The 24,377-nt window shown below is 37.1% G+C and overlaps 1 protein-coding gene and 1 pseudogene across 3 annotated transcripts in view; both read left to right on the top strand.

Annotated features, from left to right (window-relative positions):
• NEMP2 (nuclear envelope integral membrane protein 2) overlaps positions 1–24,377 on the top strand; it is a 299,564-nt gene that overhangs the window by 21,929 nt on the left and 253,258 nt on the right. The gene's annotated exons all lie outside the window — the stretch shown is intronic.
• On the top strand, positions 10,075–12,929 carry LOC102509186 (annotated as a pseudogene).

Below are 24,377 nucleotides of genomic sequence, written 5' to 3' on the forward strand. Positions count from 1 at the left end.
TAACACCATATTCAAAAATTAACTCAAAATGGTTTAAGGACCTAAATGTAAGACCAGAAATGTATTGCCTGTGTTTTCTTCTACAAGTTTTATGGTTTCTGGTCTTACATTTAGGTCCTTAATCCATTTTGAGTTTATTTTTGAATATGGTGTTAGAGAACATTCTCCTTCTATTCTTTTACATGTAGATGTCCCATTTTCCTAGTGCCACTTACTGAAGAGACTATCTTTTCCTCATTGTATATTCTTGCCTCCTTTGTTGTTGTAGATTAATTGACCAAAAATGTGTGGGTTTAATTCTGGGCTCTCTATTCTGTTCCATTGATCTAGGTGTCTATTTTTGTGCTGGTACCATACTATTTTGATGATTGTAGCTTTGTAGTATAGTCTGAAGTCTGAGAACATGATGCCTTCAGCTTTGTTCTTTTTTTCTCAAGATTGTTTTGGCAATATGTGGTCTGGGCGGTGGGGAATGGTAGCTGCTACTGTGCTAAGAGCTGAAATTGTCCAAAATTAACCACAATTTACCATCCAAACCTTCCTGTGGAAGTTACAAGCCTTCAAAAGACTTCAGAGTTTCAAAATAGTTACATCAGATCGATTCTGTGAGTGCAGTTGTTGTCTAGGTGGGGAGACAGATTCCTGGTACTTCCTACTCTGCCATCTTACCTGAGGACTCACTGCTTTGACTTTTAAAAGTCTCTTTCACTATGAAGACCTTGTTCATCTGCATCCTAATTAGTAAACCCTCAGAATTATAAAAGTAGCCATCTTTGGTCAGTTTGTCTCCAAAGCATTTTCCAAATTATTATATATTACATAATGTTCTCTACTTTGTTTTTATCATATATATTATTTCGATTCTTTATAATAACATGGGGGGAGTAGTATGGGCCAATAGTATTATCCTCATATTATAGTCAAGAAAATTGAGCCTCAGAGTACAAGTATATTAGTAATGAATACCTGGTGAACTCTGTCTGCCACCAAACTACCTCTATAGAGCAACAGTAACTTCTCTATGAAACCAGAAAATTTGGCTCTGAGTAGTGAGAACAGTCTATGAGTCTGAAAAGAGAAATATCCTCATTGTCAAAGCTTCCATTGACCTTGAAGACCATCATTGCCTCTCTCTGCCTGTTCTGATTGTGAGTAAACTCACAGAAGAGTGAGAAGAAGGCAAAAAGGAAGAGTATGCTGCCTTTGTCATCTCCTCCAGCAGTTTTTCCTCCTGCTAGAGAGAGAATGAGTTAGGTAAGAAGTTAGGAAACTGCATCTAAGCAAGCTTTTCATGGCAGCTGTATAATTCTTGCTTTTACTTGCAGCTAAGGGAATGACCAGATGCCAAATTGGTTTGAAGTAACAAAATATATAGCCTCTTTAGGAGGGCCCTGATTCCTTCAGGATGTAGATATAGGATGAATATCCAAATTTCTGTTTCAGAGAGAGGATAAGAACAAAGTTAGAATAACTTAATTGAAAGTAGTTAAGCATTAGTGAAAGACATATAGAATGTTTTGGCCATTTAAAATATGTTGATCTCAGTATTAATGTTCAATTATTTTATTCTTTGATGGTACAATGTTGTTTTTAGCCAAAAAAGTTAAAATATTTATTTAAATAATTCTAGACGGTTAATACATATGATCTTTCTTGTAACCATACTTCCTGCCTTAACCTGATTATTTGAATGAGGAGTTCACACGTTAACATGCCACAGAGGCCAGGCAGGTAACCTGAAGCAGGCTGGGTGTAAGTACATGTGCATATATTGTATGAATGATGGAGTGCTGGAGATAGCCTGGCTATCCAAATAGGGCGGCTGGAGTCAGCTGAAGCCAACTGTTATCTTGAGGAAACATAGAGTCAGTAATTTCTCGATATTCTGATTTTCCCAGAAAAACTGAAAATCTATATTTTTATGTAAACATGGCTGATTATTAAATGTTGACTTAAATTTAAAATGAACAAACCAACAAACCACTTGAACCACGCAAAATATGGCTGCTGGCCACTAATTTTTCTCTGGTTCTGACCATGTGATAAAATATTTATTGCCCCCTGGTGGTAGCTTTCCTCAATCTAGCTTTAATTTTAAAGGATGATATGACAGCAAGTTTCAGTGTTTGGCTTATTTGTGTGGTCCTGCTGGGTGGGCAAACTGCCCACTTCCAATATTCATGCCAATGCCTCCTTATATTGGCACAAATGGCCAAAGTGAAAATCAGCACTGAAATAAGAGTTGGTGATTAAAATACTGAAAATAAATATTCATTAACACAGATATTTGTATAAAACTGTACAATATGCAGTTATTTTTAAGCCTGTATTATCAAATATTCAGGGTGTATACTGGGCACAGCTAAATCAAGGAGAATCAGAATATGGGCTAATTGTCTTGGGCCCCAGTGGCTGCAAGGTTGAGCATCTGGACCATGACTCACTCAGGCAGTTGGCCAATTCCCCAACTGGTGCTAAAAATGCCCTGAAATACAGTTTTCTCATCTGTAAAATATGAAGATAATAATACTACCTGACTCACAGGGCTGTAAAAATTCAATGTCCTCAGCATTCTTTTTTCTTTTGGTGGGAGGAGTTTTTTATATATGAATTCAGTGAGCCCAACTTACTGCTATACACTTGGTCAAAGCAGTCAGGTAAGACTGGCTTACCTTCTGTGCACACCCTCTGCCCATACTGGGTTTGGCTCTTCTGGACTTCCTCATTCCCTCCTTTTAAGGTTTATTTCTTTTAACCTGATATTTTCATATAAAAATGTTTAGAGCAGAAAATGGGAGTCAGTGTGATTTGGGCTGGTTTCCACTCCCACCTCAAGGTCAACCATGTAGGGTTAGAGCATATGAAAGAAATGTCTGCTTGAAAGAACCTCGGATACTAATTTGTGATGGAAAATTAGAGAAACCCATCAGAAAAGAATTATTATAAACTATCACCTTTCACAGGGAAGTTGAGAGTGTTTTCATATGCACCTTGCATACTTCTTCTTTTTTTTTTTTTTTTTAATTGGGAGACCAGAGCAGTAGAAAAGTCCCTAAAATTCCAAACAAGTAATTTAAAACCATGAATTACTGGGCCCAGGGTTTTTTGTTTTTGTTTTTTTTTTAAAAACAATATAAGGAATTTCTCTAGTTAAAAAAATCTTATAGACATTCACTTTCATGTTTTTCATCTTTAAAAGTGAGAAGGTACTGAAGAAAACCAAGGACTGCTAAAAATTAAAATCTGCCCACTTCTGTTATGAGAACTATTAATATGAATATTAAAATAGGAAGATGTCATACACAAAGAGAAAACCATATAGCGTATTAATACCAAGTATGAGATAAAAGTATTAACAGTGTGAATGATTTTATAAATAAGTACTACAGCACTTATATATTCGAAGAATTCAGCAGAAAAGAAGTTTTGTGCTTGTTCTTATGCTGAGATTTGTGGAGTTACTCTTCTTGTACTATCTTTAATTTCTGTTTACTTCAAAAATTACTTACATTGGTTTATAGTCATGCTTCATATTGAAATCATTTAGGTGATGGTTAGGTTTTGCCTTCATTACATAAATGTGATAATATCTTGAAGGTGACCTTTGTGGGCCAGGGAGCAGGAATAAACAGGAAATTACACAGGAATTCAAGAAGGTTTATCAGGGAGGCAGAGAAAGCTAATGGAATCTGAGACAATCTAAAACCAATCAATCAAAGCATTTAAAAAATTATATGTTTACATAGCCATAGAAATGTCATGAAATATTTCTGTGACAAAATATTTTTCTACCCTAAAATAATAGTGTAAGCAATAGAGCAAGGCAATGTTTTTCAAATACATGTGGTATTTTTAATAAAAGGGGGAAATGAGAAAAATATTTGAGCTTATGCAGAAACTCCAAAGTCCTGATAAAGAAATATGAAACAAAGAAGAGCAAGTTAAACTATTAGAACAGATGGAAGCTCCCCCCTGCGATAATCCTGAGCAGAATCCTCAGTACCTTCCTGGAAATTTTTTAGTTCATCCATCTTCTCAATTTTTTTTTGGAAGAGAGAAATATTTATGAAATGAGTTTGTAGGAGACTGGCTGCAGTTCAACTTTTGCAGAAACAAGCTGCTTATCTAATTCCTGTCTGAAGGACATTTATTTTTATTAGTGGAAATTGTACCAGCTATCCAATGCCTCGCCTTCTTAATTGGGGAAAAAAGATCTTAAGAGTCTCCTAAAAACTTTTAATTACACCTCAAGTAATTACATACTATTACATGTATTACCAAATGTACACATACATGCACAATAGGGAGAAAATACATGTAGAAAGATATACCCACATCTTTATAGAAACAAAAAGGAAACTTTATTAGCACATTCATAATAAAGACCTTCTATGTGAAGAATAATAAATTTCGGTTTTTAAGACTTTATCTTAATTACAAGTATATATGGAAATATTGACTGAAGGTAAAATCTTGCTATAGAATGCAGCCTTATTTTAATGATTTTAATGAGGATAAAGAACTTTAGTTCAAATATGTAAAAGACTCTAATAACATAAGAACTATAAATAGGAACTGTATTTCATGTGCAGATTTGTACCTTTTCTGAACCCCATACTTCCAGAGAGTCATGGCTGATATCCTAGAGACCATTACCCTAACAGTGGTGTTTGGATTTTTGTCCTGAAAGCATCTTTTGTCTTATCCTTGAATATCCATCTGCCACTTCTCTGCCCACTCACCCAGCCTGCATCTTCCTGCAGTTTATCCTATTGACTTGACATTTTACTAATTGGAAGTTTTGTGTCATATGACACTTTGGAGATTTCACATATATGCTCACTTTCAAATCATTTACCAAACTGTTTCATAAGAATACCTTAAAGCCAATTTCTGGTGTACCCTGCTGTTTGAATCTCTCATCCAGGTGGAATGGAATGTTAAGGTGGAAGTTTCAGCTGAGATCTTAAGGAATCAGGTACCTAAGTGAATTGTGAATTTGTGAATTTTAGAGTTACAAAGCTCACATTATCACAAAGGAACAAATTATAGTTTTACTGGGCATTTGTGGAAGTGATTTTTTTTTTTTTTTAAAGAGAGAAAGTTGTTAAGTACTACATTCCCCTTTATCTCAGGCCAAGAGTGAATCTTTAAGTGAACCAGCAGATTGAACCCTTCTTATGTAAGGGTAAGAAGAAAAGCCAAGTTTTTACAGAGAAGCAGACAAAGGACCAGACCCATTGAATAAATGTAAATAGGCAATTGGAGAGAAAAGTTAAATTTGGGGAGGGGGGTGCTTGTTCAAAGTACTTGCATTATAAGTGCCCATTTATCCTTATCCTTTATTTAGTGCTTTTAGAGTAGATCTTATCCCACAAAATATTTTCCATGATGACTTTTGTGTTTTTAAGTGTTTCTAGTATAGAATCTTATCAAATACTTCTATAAACATTACATTTATTGTTATGCTCTCATTAAGGTATTTAATTTTGCTTTCAAAGAAGTTTGGCACATTATTTTAGATATGATTTCCCCTTAATGAAATAAAATATATTTTCTATCAATATGTCAAGTTTGTACAAGTTTTCAATGATCTTACTCTTCATAGTAAGTTACATCGTTAAAGCTTAGATAGAGGTGAGGCTGTGCTGCTCTTCCTGCTTTTTTAAATCAATAAAAGTCAGAATAATATGCTAAGAAAGACAAGGCAGAGAGGTGGAGGTCTCTGAAAAGCCAGTGGCAGAAAAAGTTTAAAGAAAGTCAACAGAGTCCAGTGATGCAGAGACATCAAGAAGGATAAAAACAGAAATTATTGTGATTTACGGAGTTAGGACTGACCTTTTTTGAATGTTTTTGAATGAAGTGGTGAAATAAGATACGACAATGAGAAAGCTGAGGAGCAAATGAGGGGTGAAGAAGTGAGGACAAAGACGTACGTACAGCTGTGTGTAAGTTTGGCATTGGAGGACAGAGTGAAGAGAAGGGTTAGTATTTTTTAAGTCAAGAGACTTGAGCCTACATGGAAACCGAGGAAAACAAGCTATAGAAAGCACAGGAGTAGCAGTGTGAGCATGTAAATGGGTACAACTGGGCCCTGGAAGGGGAGAGGAGGAAGTGCCCAGGAGGATGGACTAAGTCCAGAAAGAGCATGTCTTCCTGACATGAGGGAGCGTGGAGAGACAGAGTTAAATCTCAGGTAGAAAAGTTGGAAAATGAAGGAGTTCACAACTCTTCGTTTCTGTTTTCTTTGAGATTTGCTGCTAAATTCATCCACTTGAGTGGATTAAGATTGTGCCCTTTACGGTAGAAGCTGAAATTCATGAGGGGGCATCTTTTTCTAATTCTTACAAAGGCACCATGAGGACTAACCACAACCTTTGGTAAGAGCCTTAATAAGAGTGGTAAAATATTTGAAAAACATGTTTTTAAGGAGTTAACCTACAAATGGTTGGCTAATAAATTGTACAAGATATAAGCATTATCATAACTTGGACTAATCACTCTAACTTGGTTGTTCAGAAGAAAATTTGGTCTTAGAAATCCTCTGATGCCTCCTAAAGGAAGACATTAATTCGTACTTTTAAATTTTAACTGAACTTTTATCATTAAGGATTTTAAAGAATCTCGGTATTGCTCTTTGAGCCCCTCAAGACGCTTGAGTTCTTCTTGAGTTCTTTTTTGACATCTAGATTTTAGTTGATATATTTAACACCCATACTTCTGTGGTACTTTCTGAAGGCAAACTTTCCATTCTTTCAAGGTTACTTTTCCTTGTATAGTAGCTTCTTTTGTATTGCTAGTTCAACATTTAGGCTTTTTTTTTTTTTTTTAATTCCTGTAAAACTTGATCTTTCTATCCTTTATTTAACTTTTTTTCTTGTGCTTTAGAGTTCTTTCAAGGGCCCATTGCTTTAATTTTTTTTCACTTTTCTCATAAACAATGCCCACATACTGTATGTGTGTGTGTGTGTGTGTGTGTGTGTGTGTGTGTGTGTTTTCTTGAAGTGAGTTACTGTATATGGAACAATTGGTAGTTTCCTTTTTCTACCAGGATGTTGAATCATTCAAGATTTGTCTGGTAGCTTGAGACATCCAGTAGGGGAGTTACCAGGTTGGGCACTTTTCTATGAGCTCGCTTCTAATCTTCTCCCATCTCACAAAAGGTAAAACAGATGCTTCACAGAAGGCAAGGAGAAAACAGGCTAAAAGTATAAAAGGAAAGAGGACTTTGGGCTCGATCCTCTAGTGTAAAGTCCTCACTTCTGCATCATGGGTTACTCTGACAACTCTACTCATTTCCTTGCTTTAATGATAAACTTTTATTAACTCAGTTTTTTTGTTTTTTTTTTTTTTTCTTAGAAAGTAGGTTCTTTTTCTTGTGCTGAGGACCTATGGGGAAGCGGGGGTGAAATATTTACTAGATCGTCTGAACTAATGGCTCATTTAAGTGTAGGTGTATGTTCTTATACATGCAGTGTTTGAAAGGATTTTATTGAGTTTGTTAGTTTAGGTCTTTTGAGAAGAAGACAGGATGTGATTGGATGAAAATTTTTATTTTAAAAAAGGTCTATAAGGGAAACAGGGAGACTGAAGAGGCCAAGAGAGTCATCAGACTATAGCACAGGTCTACCTTTAGATAAATGAGAAAGAGAAGGAAGTGAGGTGGGCTAGAAACATCTTAGACTGCAGTGCAGTTCTGAAAAAGTTAGGAAAGGCTGTAGGAGTCCCTGAGTCAAAGTCACCTTGTGAGGAGTCCTGTGCCCTTCTGGGAATGGACCTGCCTCACTTGGTCATTGCCTAGGAGTAGCCTGTGAGAAATATGGTTTCAGTGCAAATAGGTGATAGATTTCTGAGCACAACAGCTAGGGCTGTTGGTCAGTCATGCTTTCCAAGGTTAGAAATCTGAAAGTCAAATTTTCATGGCTATTACTATCCACTCCATTCATCAGACAGATCTACTTTTCCACATAGGTTCAGAGGGCAGCAACTCCATGGCTACCATGGACCTATCTTCCTAGGGGGAACCCAAAAACGGGGAGGTTAGTGAGATGCACTACAGGCCCTATTACTGCAGTAGATCCCAGAACGGCAGCTCGTATACATCCTCTCACTTCTGCAAATAGTGATGCTAGTTGACACTTTGTGAACAGGAAGGGCAGACCCTAACCTGGAATAGGTATCTATCCCTTGTGTAATGAACCAAGGCCCCAATGTAGTCAACATTAACCACCAAGTGGCCTGCTGGTTTCTTTGAGTAATAAATAGTACTTTACTCAGGGCTCAGCATTGATCTCTGTTGCTAATAGACTGGATATTCAGAGACAGTAGTTTCTAAATAAGTCTCCATATGTGGTAGACCATGCTGTTGGGCCCATATATAGGCTGCACGTCTGCCACCATGGCTCCTTCATTCATGTACCCATTGTGACAGTTGTGGGATGACTGATGACAAAGACTGGCTAACATCAATCAGCTAGTCATTTTGTCTACTTCGTTGTTTAGTACTTCATTCATGGTAGAGGCTTTCTGATGAATTAATGTACAATACACTTCATGTCCCCTCCCATGTATTTTCTCACATACCTCTATCCCATACCCCCTTATCTCTAACCTTCCAATGCTTTTATTTCCATATCTCTGATCAGAATGCCAGGCCACTGGCTGCTTGTACCCAGGAACTTACATGTATAAATATTCTTGACTTCTGTAGAAAGTAGATGCCAGGTGTACTGCTTACTGCTCTGCTCACTAGGAAGATTTTCCCTCTCCACTGTCTTTCAGGGCCATCCCTAGTATGGCTGAAATGCAGTCTATTTTTGGCTCACTCTCATGTGTCAAGCCAATCTTAACTAAGCTCAGACTTTTTTCTTTAGCTGGTCAAACAGACTCCTCCATAATGCCATGGTACTGGGGAAGGGGTACAGTGCAACTGTGGTAGGTAACAAAGGGTCTAGGCTGCCTAATCATGGCCTTGTTCCATATATCAGGGTCCCACACTGTGAAACTCCTATCAAGATTTGTCATAAACACCATCCTGCATATTTTCTCACCACTGTCACCTCCAGCATCATGGAGTTTGCCAGATCATATGGCTTAAGCAGCAAAGCTGCTTGCATCACAGGCTAGACTTGAATTGGAGCCCTTTTCTGCTCTGGGCTCCACTTAGAGCTGACAGCCTTTCATGTCACCAGGGCTCTATTCCTAAGTATTGAATGCATTGCTTGCAGAACCCAAAGAGACCTACCAGCTACTATGCTTTCCTCTTTATGGTAGAAGATGCAAGATTTTCAGCAATCTGTCTTTTACTTTGGAAGGACTCTCCTAGCATGTCCCTGACCACTGGATCTCTAAAAATTTCATTGAAATGGCAGGTCGCGAGTCTTCAGACAATTTATCTTTCACCCTCTGGAGAACATGTCTTAACAAGGCCTTCAGTGTCCTAGCCACCTCTTCCTCTCTTGTCCAATCATTATGATATCATTGATATAATGAATCACTGTGATGTTCTGTGGGATGTGGAGGTGATTCAGATTTTTCAAGCAAAATTATGACAAAGGGTAAGAGTACTAATATAACCCTCAGACAAAATTGAAAATTAACACCATTGTCTATCTCACATGAGTACAAATCATTTCTGATCTTCTTTTCTAAGTGGAATGAAAAAGGACATTGTCCAAATCAATGGCTGCATATCATGTACCTAAGGTCTTACTAATCTGCTTAGCACAAATTCATGTCTGGCACAGCAACTATGATCAGGTTTTCTACTTGATTAAGTCTGTAATAGGCCACAGTAATTCTCCAGTATTCATCTGTTTCTGCAGGGGCCACACTGGTGAGTTAAACAGAAATAGAGGGCTCACCACTTCTGCATCATTTAGGTATTTAATGGTAGCAACAATTTCCACTACTATTTATGGGATATGATATTGTATTTTTTTTTTTTTTTTTTTTGCTATCTTGGTATGGGTCTGGAGGCAGTTTCAGAGGTTTCCACTTAGCATTTTTCACTAGAATAGTGAAATTTGACCAAAGTTTGGAAAAGAAGTAAGAAGGGAGTGTAGAGAAGCAATAATGTTTCTGCCTTCCACTTTACGGTTGATTGCAAAAATATGTGGGAAATACAGTGAACTACAGTGGTTTGCAACTCCTACATCAAGAGGTAAAGTCTATTTCCCATCCTCAAGATAAGGTGGGCAGCTCTTGGAACTTGCCTTGGCCAAGAATGTGATGAAAGTAGTATTTTGTGAGTTTTGAACCTAGGCCTCAAGAGGCCTCAGCTTCCTCTTATCTGCTTTTGAGACTCCTGCCTGGGATAGACTGTGCATCCTGAGAGAACATGTGGAGCAGAAGGCTATTCTAGTTGAACCATCTTGGACCAACCAGCCCTGGGTGACCTTCCAACTGACCACAGATACAAGAGCAAGCCTAGCTGAACAACCAGCTGAATCTAGCCAAGGCTAGAACCTTCAAGCCAAGACTTGTCCAAATTGCCAAACTGCAGTTTGTTTTAAGCCACAAAGTTTTGGGGAAGTGTATTCAACAGCAAAAGCTAGCTGAGAGCTCTACGTACCTCTCTTAAGTCACAGCCTAGAAGTGTTATAAAGTAAATACTTTCCTCAAAGTAAGTTAAAAGTTTGATTGTCATTTAAGCCAGTACCACTATAAATGCTGATCCACAGAGAGATAAAGAGCTCGCCTCAGAATGTAAATCTATACAGTGCTTCTTTCATCAAGAAAGTCTTGATGCAAAAAGAACATCAGCTTAATTCAAGTGTGCCTATGACATAGTTGGTTTCTATTTCTAGTTCATGCTAGCTCCTCACATTACTGCAAACTGATAATAAATAGTACCTAGACAAATTGCAGTCTGTAAACCACACTTTTGGTAGCAAGATCCAAGGCTTAGGGGTAAACACAAAAAAAATGTTTTTTTCTATAAAGAACAAGATAGTAAAAAATTTTAGAGCATATAGTCTCTGTGTAGTTTGTCATTATAGCAAGGAAGCAGCCTGCAGACAATACGTAAATGAATGGGAAAGGCTGTATTCCAATAAAACTATTTTAAAAACAGTCAGCAGGCTAGATTTGGTTTGTGGGCCACAGTAGGCTAACCTCTGAATCCTAAGCCATTTCTGAGGCTTATCCCCATCAAAGCTCATTATCAGATCTGGTTTTTTATTAATGTCAAAAGAATGTAAACAAAGGTGTAAAGAGAATTAGAGATAGCGTTCATTGGAGAGAGGAAAAACAAGTGCCTAAAACAGTTATCTCATATGTTCCAACACAGAGCCACCCAGACAGATAAAATGAAATGTGGAAATATGTACATAATTTTTAAAAAATATATGGGAAAGACAGTGAGCAGGTACTGCCCATCAAAGCCCTTGGCTGAATCTTGGGAAAAAATAAATGTACCAAGAAGCTTTCATTTCAAAATGTCAACATCTCAAAGATACAGAACTGTTTAACAGTAGGGAGCTAAGGTATTCCTCTTCTCATTTTTAACTGCCCCCCCCCACCCCTTCCTGTTTGCTTGCTTTTTAAAAAAACTCTTTCTTTAGCTCTTAAAACAGAGAAAAGAATTTCCAGGCACCATTAAAAGCAACCAGTATTACATTCTTGAAGAACAGGTTCATAAAAGCAGCTGTTAATAATTTACGGTTGCCTCATTAGATTCTCCTTCAGTGCAGTTCAGAGAGAATGTATTTCTGTGCCATTAATTAGACAACAATCTGTCTTTAGGTTCACCCTGAGAATAGGCAGGTTATGCCTCTGTGAGGGAGTTTCAGGAAGAGGCACAAAAAAAGAGACGTCACCTATCGCCATCCATTTCTCAAAATGCACACTGGGCAGATTTCCAAATTCCCATTACATTCTGTTTTTTAAAATACAAGGTGATTAGCTGCTTTGACAAATATACTCCTCCCCAATTAACAACAGCTGCTGTCAAAATCATTAGAGTGAAGCAAAAATCTGAAGTACTGTGTGTTCTGTTTATTTTAATGAAATGTGAAATGTGAAACTGTTTCTTAAGGATTTCCAGCTCCTTAAGGAAGCTTCATTTTAAATGGAAGGTTTGGTTTGGGTTAGCTTTGCAAATGGTTTCCTTTAGTTAGTATTTAATATTCACTCCACCTGTAGATTAAGCCCCTGAAAATCTCTAGCAGAATGCATGTATGAGAAGAATAGCACAGTAAGAACCAAAGCCATTGTCAGTCATTAACATTGTGGTTTAGCTCTTCCCCTTTAAAGCCATCGCTGAGGCACCAGCAGCCAAAACGAAGTTCAGTCCCCTTGTGACCTCTGACTGAAGCAAGAACCAGAAAAGTCATGTCAGTTCACCTTCCCACATTCACAGGAAGATGATGTCTTCCCCTCTTTCCAAAGGACTAAGACAGAAGTAGAAGTTTCATCCATGCTCATCTGAAAGGATGTTGAAGTTCAGGTTGCGTAAGAGCACTACAAAGAGCAGCAAATTGGCAAAGCAGTCCAAGTTCACAGGAAGAAATAAGTCATCTACCCTGAACTAGCATAGCAGGAGAAGGCTGATATGGGCATTTACCTCAGCAAGGTGGTTATCATTAGACTAAAACTAGACAAAGACTGCAAAAAGATCCTTGAAAGTAAAGCCAAATCTCACCAAGTAGGAAAGGAAAAGGACAAATATCAGGAAGAAACAATTGAGAGGATGCAGGAATAAAGTAACTTTATAAATGACTTTCACAGAAAGCTATTAAAATGGGGGGGGGGGTGGAATTTTCTCAGACTGGCCAAGCAGTTTTGTCAGAAAGAATGAACACTGTGCCATGGCCACCAGGGAGGGTTAGTAAAGAGTAAACCAGGTAAATGGAGTGCTGGGATGCCCTGATGGGTTGTCACAGATGGGGGAGAGGGCCATAGGGAAATTAGAAAAAACTGGAGATAAAGCAGGGGCTGTAAAAAGGAAGAAGGGACTCTAAAAAAAAATGGACAAATGTTAAATTTTGTCTAATTCCCAAATTTTCTTCAGGTTGGTGCTAGCCAAGAGAGCCAAAAATTATCTCGCATACACAGGGAAAGGGGGAATTCTTTTTACGCTAGGAGGGGGAAGAGACCTTGCACCAGCAATCTGAGCACCCTTCTTTAGTGCATATCTCTAGGCTAATCTTCATCTGCCTGATCTTCATAAACCCTTCCCAGGAGCAATGCTGTGCCCCTTTGTGCGCTATTCTTGCCTCAGATTGAGAACTTCCAAGGTCTTCTAAGCATCACTTTGTATCAGTGTCACAAAGTGGCACTGATATATGTAATCCAAAAATGTTGTTCATCCACTCTGTCCTCTGATGTTTACATTCTCCTGCCCATGTATGTTCTTCACTGCTTCCTCATTTCCTCCTGGATACCAATCAAATGATATCCTTTATACCCCCTGATTTCTCTTCTTACTCATTAATATTAATTAAGGCTTCAGATGGAGCCTTACCAGAGCCAAATGCTCATTGTAATAACTTTTCACCTTCTTCTTTACTGTTGCATCAATACTTCCTTTTAGTCATCTGTAGCAAACTCATTTCCTCAGCCTGGGAGATGGGGAACATAAAAATTGTAAAGCTGAGAAGTACTACTTTAGATATAAAAATACTGGCCTCAGTCACCAAACACTCCATTCTTATCTCCAAAGATGCCATATGACATTATATGAATTCTTAATAGAAATATGGAATCCCAATGACTCATTGATTGATTTACTCACCAAATATTTGTTGAGCCACTTTTCTAGGAAATACTCTTCTAGGTGCTGGTGATACAAAGATAAGGCATGATCCTTGTCCTGGAGGAGGTTTATCTTCTAGTAAGGGAGCCAGATGTGTAAACACAAAATTGCAATATAGAATGATAAGTGCATAATGGAAGTATGTCCAAGGTATTGTTTTGCTTAATGGAGGTAATCAAGGACTCTGTTAGGCTGAATGAGAAAAAACTTCCTTGAGGAGGAGAGTTAGAGCTGAGAAATGAGAAATGATGGAATTCACAACAAATAAGTAGGCAAGAGCAATCATTCTAGTAAAGTTTGCTGTGATCATGGAGCTCATGTAGAGGATTATTAGGAAATTTTAGCTCTAGTGGCAGCAGAACTAAAAACAGGAATAAATATGAGAGATGTTGAGGAAGTGGAATGACAGGCAGAGTTTAATAACATGGAAATAGAAGGTAAAGATGACTTCCAAGTCTCTAAGTGTGGAAAGACCCTTAAGTCTATTTATTTCATTTCTGACTCAACACAGGAGTCTTGTCCACGGCATTCCCAAATGGTGGCTCACCAGCCTCTGTTGGGACCCTTCCAAGGGCTGGAAGAGGGGGTGCTGTCTTCTTCCATATATTTCATATGCTAGCCCAGTCACCTTTTTATGTTATTATTCTTTAAAAAACATCAGTCCACTTGTCCTACAGGTTGGGCCACTTTCTGGGTTTGTCCTGTTGCTCACCTGATATCATTTAGCTTGTTTCCCTATTGCCTGAGTTAACTGTAAAATGTTGTATCTAAAACTTTGTGTACTTTTTTTTTAAAAAAAGACTTTTTTACTGAAATAAAATTCACATAAAATTCACCATTTTCACCATTTTCAAGTGTACAATTCAGTGGACTTTTATATGTTGATGGTTTTGTGCAACCATCACCCCTATCTAATTATAGAATACTTCCATCATTCCAAAAGGAAACCACATATCTTCCAATATCTTCCTCCCCCAATCTTTTGGCAACACTAATCTATTTTCTGTTTCCATAAATTTGCCTGTTCTGGACATCTCACATAAATGGAATCATATAATATGCAGTCTTTTGTGTTTTTGTATCTGTCTTTTTTCATATAGCTTGATGTTTTCAAGGTTCATTTATGTTGCAGCATGTATCTGTATGTTATTGCTTTTTGTGGGTGAATAATATTCCATGGCACTACATTGTGTTTATCCATTCTTCAGTTGATGGACCTTTGAACTGTTTTCACTTTTTGGCTGTTCTGAATAATGCTGATATGAACATTCCTGTACATATTTTTATTTGAACATAGATTTTTCAACTCTTTTGAGTATATAGCTAGGAGTGAAATTGCTGCATCACATGGTAGCTCTATCATTAATTTTTTGAGGACCTGCCAAACTGTTTTCCATAGCAGCTGCACTATTTTACATTTCCACCAGCAATATATGAGGGTTCCAATTTCTCCGCATCATCACCCATACCTATTATTTTCCATTTTTTAGAAACTCATAATCACCTAAGTGGGTGTGAAGGATCTCACTGTGATTTTGATTTGCATTTCCCTAATAACTAGTGATGTTGAGCATCTTTTTGGGTGCTCTTTGACCACTTGTATATCTTCTTTGGAGAAATGTCTGTTAGAATCCTTTGCTCATTTTTAAATTGGCTTGTTTCCTTATATATTCTGGATAGTAGACCCTTATCAAATATATGATTTGCAAACATTTTCTCTCATTCTGTAAGTTGTCTTTTCACTTTCTTGATAATGATTTTTAATATAAAAAAGGTTTTAGTTCTGATGAAATTCAATTTATCTATTTTCCTCTCATTGCTTATGCTTCTTGTGCTTTTGCTATCATATTTGAGAAACAATTGCCTAATATAAAGTCACAAAAATTTACACCCATGCTTCATTCTAAAAGCTTTATAGTTTCAGATGCTTATATTTAGGGCTTTGATCCACTCTGAGTTAATTTTTGTGTGGTATGAGGAAGGAATTCAAAATTCATTCTTTCACATATGGATATCCAGTTGTCCCAGAACCACTTGTTGAACTTTATGTATTCCAGTTAAACACTTGCCTAGATTATGTCATAGGTAACATTAGGTACTCCGTGCTAAATCCCATCAGAAGATATTTTCTGGGTGAACCATCATTAGAGATATAAAACTTAACTATTCATTTAGTGTGATGATGACCAGATCCCTCCCTTGTACAGTTCTATTTTCCTTTGTGACTAGGAAATAGTCTATGTGGTTTTAATGTGATACAATAGAAATGTCTAGTTAACCATCAACTATTCTCCAAATGGTTTTATCAAATAATTTTACTATTTGTCATTATCATGTAAGTCATATGTTGCCTGATCTATGAAATGAAAGGGTCAGATAAGATAATCTTAGCATAACTTTCAGTTCTAACATAATTTTACTTTTATCAAGCCATATCTGGCTTTCTGCAGCAATAAAACAAGACTGTTACTTCAGGTGTTGAAGGCAGTGGTCATATAACCCCAAGAAAGGGGCACAATTCCATGGTGAATGATATTTTAAGTGTATGTGCTATTATTTCTCCAACATTTGTTTTGTCCTTTTATTCCTTCATTGTGGCTGCTTAAATGGAATCACCATATTCTGTAAATGTATTTCAAATTAAAGATCTACTTATTATTTTTTGCATGGTCATGTAGTGGTTGGATGCAGTATAGCTTTTTTAGCCAGATCCTTTTTAATGGACTTCTGTGTTGTTTTTAGCCACCTGACTGTAAGTAATGTTGTAAACATCTTTGTACATGCAATTATTAGTCCTTTAGGAGAAATTCTTAGAAGAATTGGTGAATCAATGGTAAGTAGACATTACAATTTTAATGGATACAAGAGAAAATCTTCTGTACAGAGTTTGTACCAGTGGATTAGCTGAGATCAAAGGAGGGTTAGAGGGGCAGGGAGACAGGTTGAAGGGAGTCTGTCATCTGTGAATAAGGCTAGCTATTTTCTTTCATTTTCACTAGATAATATTACCAATCTTTTTCATCTTTGCCAGTCTGAGAGACTTAAACAAATTATTCTGCATTCTTGTTTTTATTTAAAATTTAAAAAATTTTAGTTAACATTCCACGTTTGATAATTCTCCTGATAATTTGCCTGTTCATATAGTTTGGACATTTACATTGGGGTGTTCAATTTTCAGCTTATTTGCAAGGGATATTTATATATCAAATAATAACATATGTATCAATATTTAATATATAAATTTCTCCCTATAATTTTCTTGCTGAGGATATAACTTTCCATTAAGCTCTTACCCTGCATGAACAGACTTCTTTTAGACCATCTTCACCAATTTAATAGCCATGCCAATGTATGCCTGAACTTCTGCTGGGATCCCTGCTGGATATCTGTATGATAGATAGTCAGTAAAATGTGTACATACTAAAGACATATTTATTCAAAATGAAATATACTTTTCATTTAGTTAATGTCTAGTGTTAGACATTACAGCTCACTTTCTAATGGAAAGACATAACATTCAAAATAAGTGAAGAAGCATGAGATGTAAGGTAGTAAGTAGCATAATCAATTCAGAAGACCGGCACATGCGTATAGAAATTTACTAATATAAAACTAAAAGTTTGGAGGAGACTCCTTGGGTGAGATTTTTGATAAGAAAAAGCTGCATGAGGTCTACCTGTCTCCTTGCCCCTCTAACCCTGCTTTGATCGCAGCTAATCCTCCTCCCCAGCCACATATCATAGTGGTTCTTAAATTGGCTCTACATTGGGATCACCTGGAAAACTCTAAAAACTACTTATTCCTGAGCCCTGAGCCCTATACTAGGTGTTTGGAAGTAATTGGTTTGTGATCAGGATTTTTTTAAAGCTCCCCAGGTATTGTAATGTGCAGCCAGGGACTCCTCACCATCCATGACTTCAGGAGGGATTTTAGACTGGAGAACTTATAATGACTTCTAGCTCAGAGCTCACTAACTTTGCTGAGTCTTACCTTATTTTTAATTTCAAAAACTGAGCTTCTGCCTTTTTCACAACACATAGTGCCTCACCTCACACTTTAAAAAAGAAATGGAATCTTGCCTCCTTGTGCCTATGGGTACTGCTACATAATAGTGTTTTCCTTTCTGGGTTTTCACAGATTACTTATTCTTAGATCCCCACATGTGCTTCTAGGGACAACTCTGATGCTGAACCCTACCTTGAGTTGCCTCTTGTTGCTTTTCACTATACTTTGCAGATCATGCTCTACCTGCCTTGATAGTTATTCACTAGTTTGCAGCTGGATTCTTCCTCCTGGTGCCTTACCCATCCCTGGGGACATGACCCACTCCAGACCTCAGCCAGCTCCCCTCTCTCCCAAATGTGCAATTTGTTCTTCTCTGCCTGATGATGTTATTTTATAAGCTCTGTAATTCATGTTGGTAGAGGAGTATATGAGAAACTACCTAGGCCAGTGGAGATTATGAAAGGTACCTCTTTAAAAGCAAATTAGGGAGTGGAACTTCCAGAGTAAGGTGCTTGGCAAACTCTCTCCCCAGTAAAACAGCCAAAGTAAAAAGTTATCTAATATCTGTAGAAATTGTCCTAAGTGTATAGAGAAAATGGAGAAGTACTCATTCAAGAAAATCTACTAAATCTTGGTATGAGAGTCTGTGACATTTGAGCCATGACTAGCTCCCTCCTCTTCCCCAGCTCCATGCTATGGAAACTCTGCTCTAGGTGATCTACTCCTGGATGGTGTGGCAAAAAGATGGTAGCTCTCTTTCCCCACAGCTCACAGTCTAGGGCTGTAATTTCACCCCAGCAGAGGAAAGCCACTAGCATTTCTTGGACCCTCAGCCCTGTGTTTTAGAAGCTCTATTTTCAACAGGTGCAGCTATAAGGACTAGGGTTTCCTTCATCCATCCAGCCCCTAGTCACAGGGAAGAAGCTCTGCTCCAGGCTTGGCAAGCCCAAAATACTGGGGCCTTGAAGCTCACTGATAGGGCAAAGGTTCCACACTGGGTGGGGTGGGGAAGGGGCAAGCTGAGAAAACCAGCTTTCCATCCTCCATTCCCAGCAACTGCATGTATTTCTAGAGTGTCATTCTGGGAGAACCAGGTTACTGTCTCTGCCTTCAGCTCCTGTGCAGTGCTTCAGAGATTATGTTCAGGTAGAGAGGCAGGTCACAAGGACAAAAAGGTCCATGCCTCCGCCTAAGGGGACTGATTTGTTTAGAACAGAATGTGGAAATTCCATGCTTAAGGGTGTTATTCAAAATGAAGATTTTGGTAGAGAACAACTGAGAGGGTGCTTTTAGCTCCATGACACTATCATCAACAAACAAGAAGCCAAAGCAGCCAGAGTTTTAACAGAGATCAAGGAGACTGTGCAAACGTGCTAAGCTGCACCCATTCAGGAGCAATCAGAGCAGGATGTGGGGCAGAACTGAAAGCATTCCTAAGTCACACAGAAATCCATCAACAAAGGGCAGAAGCATCACAGCCACAAAGGACTTAAGCACAACCTCTGCATAAACACTGAGTGAACAAATAAGCTACCCTGATTCAGAGGCAACTCCCATGAAGCCACAGTTGAAAATAAAATCACATCCCTAGCAGTCTGGAAGACTGTGTGCCTGCCCAAGCCTGCACTTGAGAATCTCAAGAGTGATATGAAAGGGAATTTCTAAGGTATTAATCTCTGAATCTGAGTAAAAAATGTAACTATGAACTATGATAGCAGCCTCCAAGCCACACACACAGTCAGTAGTGAAGAGTGAAAATCTAACTAGCTAAGAGTTTTTAAGTTTAACAGCCAAACAGTAAGTGACTTGTGCTGACTCATGAATACCTTCTAGATATCCAGGATAGAAAGCAAGGATGAAATATGGAAACAAAGGAGAAAAATATGAGTAGGAATATCAGAAAGTGCACACTGCAGGAAAATAGACTTCGCAAAATTAGTTCAGCCAGGTCATTGAACAAATAAAGTAATGACCAAGCAAAAAACAAAAAGAACACCAATCCCTAGGGGGATATGCATACAGAATTATTACAATATATTATCTATCATGTAAAGATTTCAACAACAACAACAAAAATAATGAGATATGCAAAGAAATGGGAAAGTATGATCCATACATAGAAACAAAAACAGGCAAACAGAAACTGCCTCTGGGGACCCAGATCTTGGACTTAGCAAAGACTTCAAAACAGCTATTATAAACAGGTTCAAAGAACTAAAAGAAACCATGCTTAAATTATTAAAGGAAGCTATGATGACAATGTCTCATCAAATTGATAATGTAAATAAAGAGACAGAAATTATAGAAAGTAACTAAGCAGAAATTCTGGAGTTGAAAAGTACAATAAAAGTTCAGTAACTATTGACAGTATATGTGAGCTGGTAAAAGAAGAACCTGTGAAGCTGAACATCAATAAAGATTGTGCTATCTGAAGAACAGAGAGGAAAGAAGAATGAAGAAAATGAGCGTAGCCACAGAAGGAGGTGGGGTACAATTAAATGTACCAACATATTTGTAATGGGAGTACTAGAATATGAGGAGAGAGAGAAAGTAGCAGAAAAAAGTTAGAAGAAGTAATGGCTCAAAACTTCCAAATTTGATGAAAAGCATTAATCTACATATCCAGGAAGCTGAACAAACTCCAATTAGGTTACTATAAAGAGATCCCCACCCAGACACATCATAGTCAAATGTTAGAAGCCAAGAAATTCTTAAAAGGAGTAAGAGAAAAGAACTCATCACATACGAGCGAATCCTATTAACAACTAATTTCCCGTAAGAAACAATGGAGGTCAGAAAGCAGTAGGATGGCATAAAGTATTAAAAGTAAAAAACTGTCAATTAAGAATCTTATATTCAGCAAAATTATCTCTCAAAAATGAAGGCAAAATAAATATGTTCCCGGATAAACAAAAGCTGAGAGAATTCATTGCTAGCAGACCTGCCTTGCAAGAAAGATAATTATGTAGATGATTATAATAGTATAATTGTGTATTTCTTCTCCTTTCTTCATTTAAATGATTTAAAAAGCAATTGCATAAAACAACATATATAATATGCTTAATAAAAATAAAAAGCAATTACATAAAACATAATAATATAATATGATTATATGTACAATATATGTATGTACAATGTATCATTGGGCCTATAGCTTATGGAAATGTAATGTATTTGCCAGTAACAGTACAAAGTTGGCTGGTAGAAACAAAGCTGTATTGGTGTAAGGAAATGACACCAGATAGTAATTTTCCTTTCTTCTCTCAGCTTCTTTAAAACACATCAGATCATATAAAGTAATAATTATAATGGATTGCTGGGTTTGTGATACATGTAAATGTAATAGCTATAACCATAATAGCACAAAAAAGGAGCAGGGCATAAGGTGTAATATACAGGTAATTATACAGGTGTAATGACAGCCCATATTTCCATATTTCCCTAGAATGTGGATAGTATAAATCTGAAGTAGGTTTTGTTAAGTTGATAAATATATTATAATCCCTAGAATAACTATCTTAAAAACTCAAAAATATAATTTTGAAAAACTATGAAAGAAATTAAAATATTACATTATAAAAAATCAACTTAATACAAAAGAAGACAGTAAGGATGAAGAGAAGAACAGAAAGACATGGGAAATATAGAAAATAAAAAGCAAAATGGCAGATGTAAATCTAAGCAGATTATCTAATATAGAATATAAGCATACAGATGTGAATGTGAATGAATTTATGGAACATTCTGTCCAACAACAGTGGAATTGTTTTTCCTCAAGTGCATATGAAACATTTTTCAGGACAGATTATGTACTAGACTATGAAACAAGGCTCAATATATTTAAAAGCATTGAAATCATACAAGGTATATTTTCCAGCCAATTGGAATGAAAGTAGAAATCAGTAACAAGGAAATCTGGGAAGTTCACAAATATGTGGAAACTAAACAATACACTTCTAAATAACCAGTGGGTCAAAGAAAAAATCATAAGGGTAGTTAGAAAATACTTTGAGAAGAATGGAAATGAAAACTATGAAGAGCATATGCCAACAAAACTGATAACTTAGATGAAATGGACAGATTCCTCAAAAAACACAAACTACTGAAACTGGCTCAAATAAAAACTAAAGATCTGTATAACAAGATATTGCATTAGTTTTCAAAAACTTCCCATAAAGAAATGTCCAGTTTCAGATAGCTTCACTGATGAATTCTACCAAACATTTAAAGAGTTAATGGCAGTCCCTCATATACTCTTCCAAAAAAAGAAGACAGTCATTCTGTGAGCCAGTATCAGTCTGATACCAAACCCAGATAAAAATATTACACAAAAAGAAAACTATATATCAATATCCCTTACAAGTAGAAACACAAAAATCCTCAATTAAATACCAGAAGTATGGTGTTATGGGTTGAATTGTATCCTCCAAAATTCGTATGTTAAAGCCTTAACCCCAGAATGTGACCTTATTTGGAAATAGAATCTTTGTAAATGCAATTAGTTAAGATGAGGTCATACTGAAATAGGGTGGGCCCCTAATCCAATATAGCTAATATCCTTACAAAAAGGGGAAATTTGGACACAGACTGCCTAAAGGGAAAACACCATGTGAAGATTGGCATTGTGTTGCCATAAGCCAAGGAATTACCAGAAGCTAGAAGAAAGATGTGGAACAGATAATACCTTGGGATCTTCAAGGGGAACTTGGTCCTACAGACCTTGATCTTGGACTTCTAGCCTCCAAAACTGAGAGACAATAAATTGGTGTTGTTTAAATTACTTAGTTTATGGCACTTTGTTATAGCAGCCCTAGCAAATCAAAATAAATGAGTATAATAAAGATGATGAATAATAACTGTTGGTGAGAATGTGGAGCAGTTGGAACCCTCATACATTGCTGATGGGAATGTGAAGTGCAGTCCTTTAGAAACTAGTCTGGCAGGTCCTCAAAATGTTAAACATGTAGTTGCCATATGGCTTGACAATTACACGTGGGTATATACCCAAGAGAATTGAAAACAGGTGTTTAAACAAATACTTGTACTTGAATTGTTTATAGCAGCATTATTCAAAATAGCCCAAAGGTGGAAACAACCCAAATGTTCATCAAATATTGGGTGAATAAACAAAATGTGGTATATCCATCCAATGGAATATTATTCGGCAGAAGAAATGAAGTATTGATATATGCTACAATATGGATAAATCTTGAAAACATTATGCTAAGTGAAAAAAGCCAGTCATAAAAGGCCACATGTATATGATTCCACTTATATGATATGCCCAAAATAGGCAAATTTATAGACAAAGGAAGTAGATTAGTGGTTGGTAGGTAGGGTTAAGGGTGTGGGAAAGGGTGAGAGGAATGAGGTGTGACTCAAGAGATACAGAGTTCTCTTTTGAGATAGTGAAAATGTTTTAAACTTAGGTTGTGGTGCTCCTTGCACAATTTTGTGGATACACTAAAAATCATTGAATTGTACACTTTAAATGGGTGAATTCTATGATTTTTTAAAAAAGCAGACCCTGATCCTGAACTACTCACCTGAGCTCCCCCTGAAATCCTGATCTAAGAAACCAAAAGAAAGAATAAAATAATGTTGATTTTTTTAAAAGGAAAAGAAAGCTAATTAGAAAACTCCCAAGATAAACTGGTTATAAGAGATATGAATATGTAGATATATGTGTGGCAGTGCAGTCTTTTAAAACAACATCATTGTCTTACCTTGATATTTTTAGAAATGCTGTGTGTGTTAGCAAAATAAAAACTTTGCAGTTTAAGCACATTTTGTGGGTGAGCAATTCCTTAGCTCTTGCAACCCCTCAGAAGTGCTACCTTATCCAATCTGAGTGACCCTGGGCCAGTTCTTTGACTTCTAGGGAACTCCTTGTCCTGTGTATGAAAGGGAGGCACTGTAAATAACCTCTGAGTCCTCTTCTCATCAGAGATTTCTCCAACCAATACCTTGTGTCCTATTTATCACTGAGAAATGAGTTAGCAGAGGAGAGCTGGGGGCATTAGAATCACCTGAGGGAAAAATGTTAGACATGGAGATACTAGGTCCCACCCCCAGAATCCTATTTGCACATGTGAGCCCTAGAAACTGGCATTTTATAGAAGCAAGCCAAGCAATTGAGAAACACTGGCAGGAGTCTTTGGAAACTAGTTGCCCCAAGAAATTAGGGGCCCTCTTTGCCTCCTGTGCTTAATGAGGTAAGATAGACACCTCAGTTGCCATGTGTTACCTCTGTCTCCAATTCTTAGACTAAGCCTTTTCCTTTTATTTAATCTTTTTAAAGTTAGTTGATATCACCGTTAGTTTGCTTCTCTTTATATGCCAAACACATGGAGTGCATGGTTGAGGTATTAAAAAATCCTGCTAATTCCACTTAAGCCATGTGGGTATTATTGATCAAGAAATAGCTACAATTTCGCTTTTCACCTTTGAATGGGAGTCACGGATCAGGGAGGTGATATGTTACATAGGTTTATAGTCAGTTATGTGACACTATAGATCTCCTTCTGAAATTTGACTCTGAGGGGTGCATAGCACTTTAAACAGAGATGGTATAGAAAGAGTTAAAAAGATATAGGGAGAGATACCAGTAATTAGA

Source organism: Camelus ferus, chromosome 5 (assembly GCF_009834535.1).
Source record: "Camelus ferus isolate YT-003-E chromosome 5, BCGSAC_Cfer_1.0, whole genome shotgun sequence".
NCBI lineage: Eukaryota > Metazoa > Chordata > Mammalia > Artiodactyla > Camelidae > Camelus > Camelus ferus.